This window comes from Neofelis nebulosa, chromosome 18 (genome assembly GCF_028018385.1).
Source record: "Neofelis nebulosa isolate mNeoNeb1 chromosome 18, mNeoNeb1.pri, whole genome shotgun sequence".
Taxonomy (NCBI): Eukaryota; Metazoa; Chordata; class Mammalia; order Carnivora; family Felidae; genus Neofelis; species Neofelis nebulosa.
The window spans coordinates 36,581,899-36,590,660 of NC_080799.1; the positions used below are offsets into that span (position 1 = coordinate 36,581,899).

An 8,762-nucleotide genomic window follows, 5' to 3' on the forward strand; every position below is an offset into this window, starting at 1 on the left:
CTGTCCCAGGATCTGAATGTTAGGACTCCCAGGTTTTTCAAGTTTGCATGTTATCATTTTAAGGGATCAGACCTATGTACCGGAGTCAGATGAATTTTAATTTTGCATTTGGAGGTGAACACTGGAACATGTAGGCCAGTCTCTATGCCTCCCTCCAAAACAGTGTGTATCGAAAAAGTGTCCTGCTTCCAATGTATTTGTTTTATGGACTTGGGCAGGCCAAGCGGCCGGAAAGTGAAAGAGCTGGTGATACTACCACCCCCTAGTGGCGGCGTGTGGCAATACAACATAGCAATAAAGCACCCTTAGCAGATAGGTTCTTTCATATCCACTTTAGCCAAATCCAGCACAGCTGATCAGGGCTAATGTGAGTTGTTCCTCATTACTCTACAGTGAAATCTATACCGCCAGAACATTGCTATGGTCCTCTTTTCATTAGCTCCATTTATTCCTTTTTAGCCACGTGATGCTGGTATTTAGAATATTGCCCCACGGACACAGATCTGCAGGTTACAACCGGGTGTCACTATAGAATGACTCTTCTCACGTGAGAAAAGAGTATATTTTCAGTGCCAGCCCCCTTCGAAGTCATTTTAAATAATTCTATCATGAGAAGTCCTTGCAAATGTTTTCTTTCAAAATTTGTCCTCGCAAGAGCTCCGTGGTATAGACCAAAGTTGCTCAGCGTTGGCGCGATGGACATTTGGGACCAGATAATTCTCTGTCGTGGGGGCTGTCCTCTGTGTGTCAGGTATGTAACAGCATCCCTGTCTAATCCATCCATCTGATGCCAGGAGACACTCCCCCCTGCCCCCTCCATACACACCAAATTGCGTCAAGGTAAAAGGTCTTCAGACGTTGCCAAAATTGCCCTCAGTTGGGAACCACCGCCAAAGAGTTTCATACACCGGGAAATACGGTGACTGGTGACCCCGGAAGGCTGCAAGGGCACTGCTGGAAATTTGCCGTGAGGGTGGCTGGGCCCCACGCAGCTCGCATCACTGCAAGAGAACAGGGCAGAGCCGACGACAGAGGACCCGGCTGTGGCCCTTGGCACGTGTCGGAACACACGGGAGAACAGCACAGGACGTTCCCGGTCCCAGAGTTTAAGCCGTACGTTTGCTCAATATTTGTCATCAGCTGGAATAAACAGAGACAGGAGAAGCCGGGAAGCGACTGCTTCTTTGTGTCTGTGGAAGGGCGACGGTGCAGTTTCCCTGGGGCCTCGCATGCATGCGAGGAAGGAGAGGTGTGTGTGGCTCGACCTTGGCACAGGTTTACCTTAAATAACAGATTTTGGGGGGGCCAGAAGAAGTTAGACATGCTGCTGCCTCATCCGGGAGGGAAGGGGAGAGGAGGGTTAACAGGCGGCCCACCATGCTTCGATCCTCTTAGCTAAGCTTAGGTTTGCTTTTTCCGGAAGCCCGCTTTTCCTGTTTGTCATCCTCTGTCATCCTATGGCAGCCTGGGATGGGTGGACTTTGGTCCAGAAAAAAAGGATCCCGAAAGACCCCCAGCCCAGACCTTTTCAGAATAAGCTGTGATTCCTGGATCACAACGAAATATCTCACTGGGACCAACGAGACATGCCTCATGGGGGCTAATGACCCTGCCGAGCCTCTGGTCCCAGCATTCTCCTTGCTGGATGACCCGTGGCAAACTGCTTGATTTCTCTGGGCCTCTGCTTCCTGTAAAACGAAACTGGCTGTTGCAGCAAGTGCAGGAGGCATACAGACAGTGCTCAGAGAGGGCTATTAATCTCTAATTATTATTGTCGAGTCACTGGGCCAAGGCCACCCGTCAAGTAAAGTGGTAGATCCCAGGCTAGAAATTAGATTTTCCTACTCCAAAGCCTGGGTTCTTGGCACATGCCGGAACGACTTGGGAAGCTTCTGAAGCCCGGATCCCGCAGAGGCGGTCATTTATTGGCCCGGGGAGCAGCCCGGGTGTGGAAGTTGTTAAAATTCTCCAGGTGATTCTAACATGTAGCCCGGGGCTGAGAACCTGTCTCTGGTCTGCGTCATAAGTCAGGTGCAATCAAGTAACAGTCAGGCCCGTGCAGTATTTGACCTTCTGTGACTGGCTTATTTCACTTAGCATACCGTCCTCCAGGTTCATCCATGATGTAGCATGTGACCGGATTTCCTTCTTCTTTATGCCTGAATAATATTCCCTGGTATGTAGATAGCATGTTGTCCCTATCCATTCACTTGCCGATGGGCATCTAGTTTGTTACCACCTGATGATATCCCTTGAGGTGCCTCAAGTAGTCAAACTCATAGGAACAGAAAGTACAATGATGGCTGCCAGTGGCTGGGGGAAGGGGGATGGGGGGCTGGGGTTCAGTGGGTACGGAGGTTTGGCCGTGCAGCTTGCAAAAGTTCTAGAGATCTCCTGTACGCCATAGTGCTTGTGGCAAATGATGGCATACCCTCAAAACTTTAAGAAGGTAGATCTCCTGTTATGTGTCTTATGTTTACAATTAAAAAAAAAAAAAAAAAAACAGTGGTAGGCGATGGGCTGTTCGAGGAAGTACAGAAGGCTCCAGAGTGAGCAGAGCCCAGAAACAGCAGGACTGAATCAGGAGGGGCTTCCCGGAGGAGGTGGTGGCTGAGGGACCTTCTGGGAGGAGAGGTGCCAGGGAGAGCAGGAAAGCTTGGAGCCAGCCTGTGGAGCGGCAGGTGGCGGGAGGCCTTTTAAGGGGGTTAATGGGAGCAGCAGGCTGCTGGGACTTCCAAGCAGGGATCTGGAGCCTTCAGCGTGAACCGCAGACCTCGGAGTTGCCTGCTGGGAGCAAGGTGTGGCCTGCCGGCTCCTGCCTCCCCACCCCCCCGGTGAGTTGACACAGTAACCAGACTACCTGTGAAAGGGTGATGACTCAGCCTTCCCTCTCAGCCTCCGTCTTGCTCGGCTTGTTTTCTGGCAACAGAGGCAGAGAGGCCCCGTGGGCAAGACGGGGCAAAACGTGGCAAAAACAATGGCCAGTTGGTGCCAGAGGCTCACCTGGTTTCGAGGTTGGCCGATTTTCTCTCTCATTGTACGTGGAAAGGTCTGCATAGCTGCGGGCGGGAGAAAAGGGTTTCGTGAAGCGTCCACAGACCCACGGCCTTGGGGTCCCCTGGGGAGCAGGCGGACCTGCCGATTCGTGGCCACGCCCTAGACTGTTGGAGTCCGTCCCTCCAGGGGCGGGGCCTGGGAACCTGCGGCTTTGACAGGCTCTCAGGGATCCAGATCGGGAGAGGTGGGTGGATGGCAACTGGGAATGTTTCACAGGAGGTTTAGCCTTATCCACCAACCCAGACAGCCCGGATTCGGAGGCGTGATGGCGCTGCCAGCCCGAACTTCCTTTCCTCTCTGCTGGTTGTCCGCTGTCTCATTGAGCGTCATGAAACGCCGAGTGGACCTCCTAGGCGGTTTGGAAATGCAGTGACCTGACTTCAGTATAGTCCCACCAAAACTGACAAATTAAAAAAAGAAAGGAAATCTCACCTCCTACCCACGGTCCACTCATTTTTGAAATACCTATCCATGCGGATATTTATTGCTTTTTTTTTTGACTGGCTGATATTCAGTCCCCCTTTGCTTTGGTAACAACACCCCAAATTCCTCTTGGAGAGTCATCTCTCCCTCCCTGTGGGCAACCTGATGGGCAGGTCAAGCGGGCGTTTTGTGGCGCGTGACCCAAGCCAGCACAATCCACGTTTCTTTCTTAGACCCTCCTGGGCTCCTCGAGGATCCCCAACCCTGGCGTTTATTCCATCTAGCAGGTGCTTCTTATCTTTGCCTTCTTTCTGAGCCTTCCCTAATCTACACCACGATTGCGTGGGCCATTTTAGGTGCCTCTCATAAACCCCCCTGCTCCTGAAGTTCTGGTCGGCTTGCCTCCTTGAAAGGTCTCTCCTTACCTACGTCTACATGCTGCTGCAGTATTCTGGAAAGCTTTGGCTTTCCATGCGAAAAGGAAAGGAGTGGAGGCAGGGATGATAACGGGCGTCAATGTCTTTCAATTCCTCTGCCACATTCAATGGAGTCCACCAGGAGAGCCTGAGGTTTTTCTGGCAGACCACATACAGAAAGTGGCTCATGGAGACCAGTCTTCCACTTGGGTTAGGTTTGCAGCTGAAAGTAATGGATTTTAATCTACGTCACTCGATTCCAATTTGACGAAAGGGTGGAAAAAGGAAGAGGGGAGGAAGGATGGTAAAATCCACCTGCAAGGGTTGTGGTTTCTAAGTGCAGGTGGAATTCTGAAATGGGGAACGCCGTCAGGTAAGGGCTTTTGACTCGTTAGGAAAGCCAGCGGGCGTCTGTGGTCATTCAGTTACATTGTATGAATCAAGGTCAGAATCTGAATCGATGGAGAAGTGTTAGAAAAGAAACATTTTTTTTTCTCTGACTTTTCTTGGCTTTTTGTGACCCGTCTAATAATCAAATTAACCTAGGACAGATTAACGAGAGAAACACAGATTTAATTAGTACACAGCAGAGTGCCACAGGGACCACGAGACCCAAGGGCAAGCCGGGAAATGGAGGCTTACGTTTCATCTTGAGCTGAGGAATGAGACAGGGGCCTGGGGCTCCGCAGTGGGGGAGGGTGACTCAACTCACAGCAGCAGAAGAGCAGGTGTTCGGTAATGAGACGTTCTTCTTGCCATACAGATATGTCATTCAGATTAACAAGTAACCTCTTGGTAATAGCTCTCTTTCTGGGCCAGGCCCCCTATCTAAATTCTTTTAGGTAGTTTAAGGAAGAGGTAAAAGTTTTTCTTGAGTCTGCTGGGTCTTGAATGCCTTCTGCTCAAAATAGTCCACATGTCAATAGTCCACATTTTGGGGAGACTTATTCTGAGCCCCTTCACAATCAATGTGGAGGCCTGGGAGAAATGGACCGTGTTGTATCTAGGTAATAGCTAAAACACTTGCCACACTGACACCGTATTTCAAATGTATTATTTAGTAGCATTGTGACAGTTGGTTTCAACGCGCAAAGGACAAAAAGGTTTCTTTTCAGTTTCAGAAAGGCGGAGAAGAGGCATAGTGCCACCTGGTGGCCATTTCCCCACATTGTAATCAAGCCTCAGAGATGAAATTTGTGGCATTAAACGTAGGAGGTGAAATGCGAAATTCCACTGCCCTCAACATCTGGCCATTGACCTGGGATATATACATCTCTATATTCAATTAAATTCTCAAGTATTAATCAAAAAATTTGGTTTGGTTTGGTCTGATAAAAGTTGTTCTTTTTTAAAATCAGATATCCCCCAAAGAAGAGAAATGATTCCAATGATTCGTTTTATGGTCATTCTACATTTTCCTCTGCCATGTTATTTTTCCTGGAGGAAGAAGGGCATGCACGTTTATTCTGTGCTTCTTAGTAGCCTTGGGGCAGAGTAACTGGATGCTGGGGTCTGCCTGGTATATTCATTGAAGATTCCCTAGAAAGTATTCATTCTTGATTCCCCTACCCCCGGACATCACTTCCACGGCTTCTGTCCACACCACTTCCCAGCCCGGCTGCTGTCGTCTTGTTCTGACCATTGCAATAGATTGGTAATTAGTCACCCTCGTTCCCTGGTCTGCCCACCACCCTCATCCCAGTCTCCAGCTCATTTTCTCCGTGGCAACCAGAGTGATCGCAACCTCTTCTGATCCTGTTAACATCTTGATTGAAATCTTCGCTGCCTCTCCATGACTCCCAAGACAACAACCCAACCTCTTTTTCTTTTCTAAGCTTTAATTTTAATTCCGGTAGAGTTAACATTCAGTGCTGTATTAGTTTCAGGTGTACAGAAAAGTGATTCACTTCCATACATCACACTCAGTGCTCATCACGGCAGGTGTATGCCTTAATTCTCAACCCCTGTTTCATCCAAGTCCCCGCTCTTTCCCCTTTGGTAACCGTGTTTGCCCTCAATAACGAAGAGTCTGTTTCTTCCTTTGTCTCTCTTTTTCCCCCCTTTGCTCATTTGTTTTGTTCCTTCAACTGCACCTGAGTGAAATCATATGGTATTTTTCTTTCTCTGACTGATTGATTTCGCTTAGCATTATACTTTCCAGCTCCATCCATGTCATTGCAAAAGGCAAGGTTTCATTCCTTTTTATGGCTGAGCAATATTCCATTTATATATATATTTCACATCTTCTTTATCCATTCATCACTCGATGGCCACTTGGGCTGTTTCCATGGTTTGGCTCTTGTAAATAAGGCTGCTATAGTATGTTAAGTTACAAGTTAAAAATAGAACTACTCTACGATCCAGTAATTGTGCTGCTGGGTATTTACCCCCAAATACAAAAACACTAATTCAAAGGGATATATGTGCCTGTTTATAGCAGCATTATTTACAATAATGACCCAACTTCTTTTTTTTCTTTTTTCAATATATGAAATTTATTGTCAAATTGGTTTCCATACAACACCCAGTGCTCACCCCAAAAGGTGCCCTCCTCAATACCCATCACCCACCTTCCCCTCCCTCCCACCCCCCATCAACCCTCAGTTTGTTCTCAGTTTTTAAGAGTCTCTTATGCTTTGGCTCTCTCTCCCACTCTAACCTCTTTTTTTTTTTTTTTTTCCTTCCCCTCCCCCATGGGTTTCTGTTAAGTTTCTCAGGATCCACATAAGAGTGAAAGCATATGGTATCTGTCTTTCTCTGTATGGCTTATTTCACTTAGCATCACACTCTCCAGTTCCATCCATGTTGCTACAAAGGGCCAGATTTCGTTCTTTCTCATTGCCACGTAGTACTCCATTGTGTATACAAACCACAATTTCTTTATCCATTCATCAGTTGATGAACATTTAGGCTCTTTCCACAATTTGGCTATTTTTGAGAGTGCTGCTATCAACATTGGGGTACAAGTGTCCCTATGCATCAGTACTCCTGTATCCCTCGGGTCAATTCCTAGCAGTGCTATTGCACGACCCAACTTCTTAACACGGGCTACCAGTCTGTAACAGTGTCCCAGGTGCTGTTGCTGCCTCATAAGCCTCACACTTAGAGGCTTAGAGTAACTTGAGTTTTGCTTAGTTTTGTGGGTCAGGAATTTGAATGGGGCTCAGCTAGGCTGTTTGGTCCACATGGCTTCCACTGAGGCGATTGAAACCCAGGATCTGCTTCAAAGAGGCCCCTCCTCACCCATGGGTCTGCCACCTTGGTCCTCCCTGGTTGCTGCCACCCTGTGACATCTTGTCCTCCAGGGTCTTCATGCAGCGTGGTGGTCTCAGGGTAGATGCACTTTTTTAGACGGTGGCTGGTTTCCAAGGGGGAGGAACCAGGGCCAGCTCTGAGAACTGGCCCAGCATCGCTCCCACTATGTTCCATTGGTCAAAGCCGTCATCGACCTGCTCAGAATCTAGGTGGTGGAGAGACAGATGGGTCTGCTAGGTAGGGGGAGGGGCAAGGCCGCACCGCGGGAGACCAGGCAGCATGCAGGTCTGCTGTCCAGGGCCTGGCCCCTGCAGAAGCACAGGTCATCCTAAACCACCTGCCTCTTACAAATGTGCTTCCCTGCGCTCTTAACCTGGCGAGCACGGCCAAATCAGGATTTCCAGACTCTCCGTGGCCTGAAAGAATCTGCAAGCCACTGTTTTGTCCCCCAACTTTTTATTTTGAAAAGCTTCAGCCTACAGAAATCTAAGAATGACATGACGCCCATACACTTTCCACTTAGATTCACCAACTATTAACACTCTGTGGCCGTATTTGCTGTGATGTGTGTGTGTGTGTGTGTGTGTGTGTGTGTGTGTGTGTATGATTATTTTATGAACCATTTGTGAGTTAGTTGCAGACATCAAGGCATGGGGTTAAATGTCCATCATTTAACGCAGACACAGCACTGTTGTCTGCACAGTCTATATAGTTGGGACTTTGCTGGTTGTCCAAATGATGTCCTTTAGAGCTGCTTTTCTAAATCCACGATCCACTAAGAATCACGCACTGCATTTCGTTGGCCCATGGGATTTCCCTCTTCCACGCAATCCTCTACCTCCAGAGAACTTTCCTGAGTTAAACCCCTCGACTGGCACAAGCCTTCCCAGCAGACGGTCTCCAGGACCAGCCTGTCTCACCACCATGTTCCACTGTATCTCCCTGCTCATGTTCCTCATGGATCACATTGCCAGCGCTCTAGGGAAATCTTGCGTGTTCTTTTCTTACTCGTTAATGTCCTTACGCCACTTCCGAAAGGGCAGGGGCAGTATCTTCTCTTGTTCTCCATGTCAGCCCCGGGCCTGAGGTCTGGCACCTGGCAGATGTTCGATAATTCCTTGGTGAATGAATACATGAATATTGCACTGGGGAAATTTAACGAATCAGTGAAAACAGTTTTGGGTTGGCTGAGCTTTGTGTCCCAAACCTTTACTATGTCATAAACCTCTTGCCAAAACTGCTAAGAATTTCTCCTTTGTCTTGGGCTATAGCCCAGCCTACCCAAGCTTGGTCTCTAGTTTGCTCAGAGGAATAACTCCTGCTCATAACTCTACCAAATTGGTTTTATACAGAGCCCATGTGGACTGAAACAAGATCCCAAACCCTACTGCTGAACTACCCAAGTGTCTCTGCTTGCCACTTGTGGGTCCCAATCTGTGAGCAAGAGATGGGTGACTCCAGCTTATGGGACAATTTCTTTTTCTTCTTCTTTGTTATATCTATATAAAGTTTATCTTTTTTGAAAGAGAGTATGTGTGTGAAGGGGGAGGGGCGGAGAGAGAGGAGAGAGAGAGAACCTCAAGCAGACTCCTCACATCATTGCAGAGCCTG

General features: G+C 48.3%; 1 long non-coding RNA gene across 1 annotated transcript; it reads right to left on the reverse strand.

Moving 5' to 3' along the window:
• Positions 1 to 427: 427 nt before the first annotated feature.
• LOC131501711 (uncharacterized) lies at positions 428 to 3,142 on the reverse strand. Its single transcript, XR_009256861.1, has 2 exons — positions 3,004 to 3,142; positions 428 to 1,140 (listed from the first exon to the last, which is right to left on the reverse strand). It is a non-coding gene; the product is annotated as an uncharacterized LOC131501711 (long non-coding RNA).
• Between the last annotated feature and the right edge of the window lie 5,620 nt (positions 3,143 to 8,762).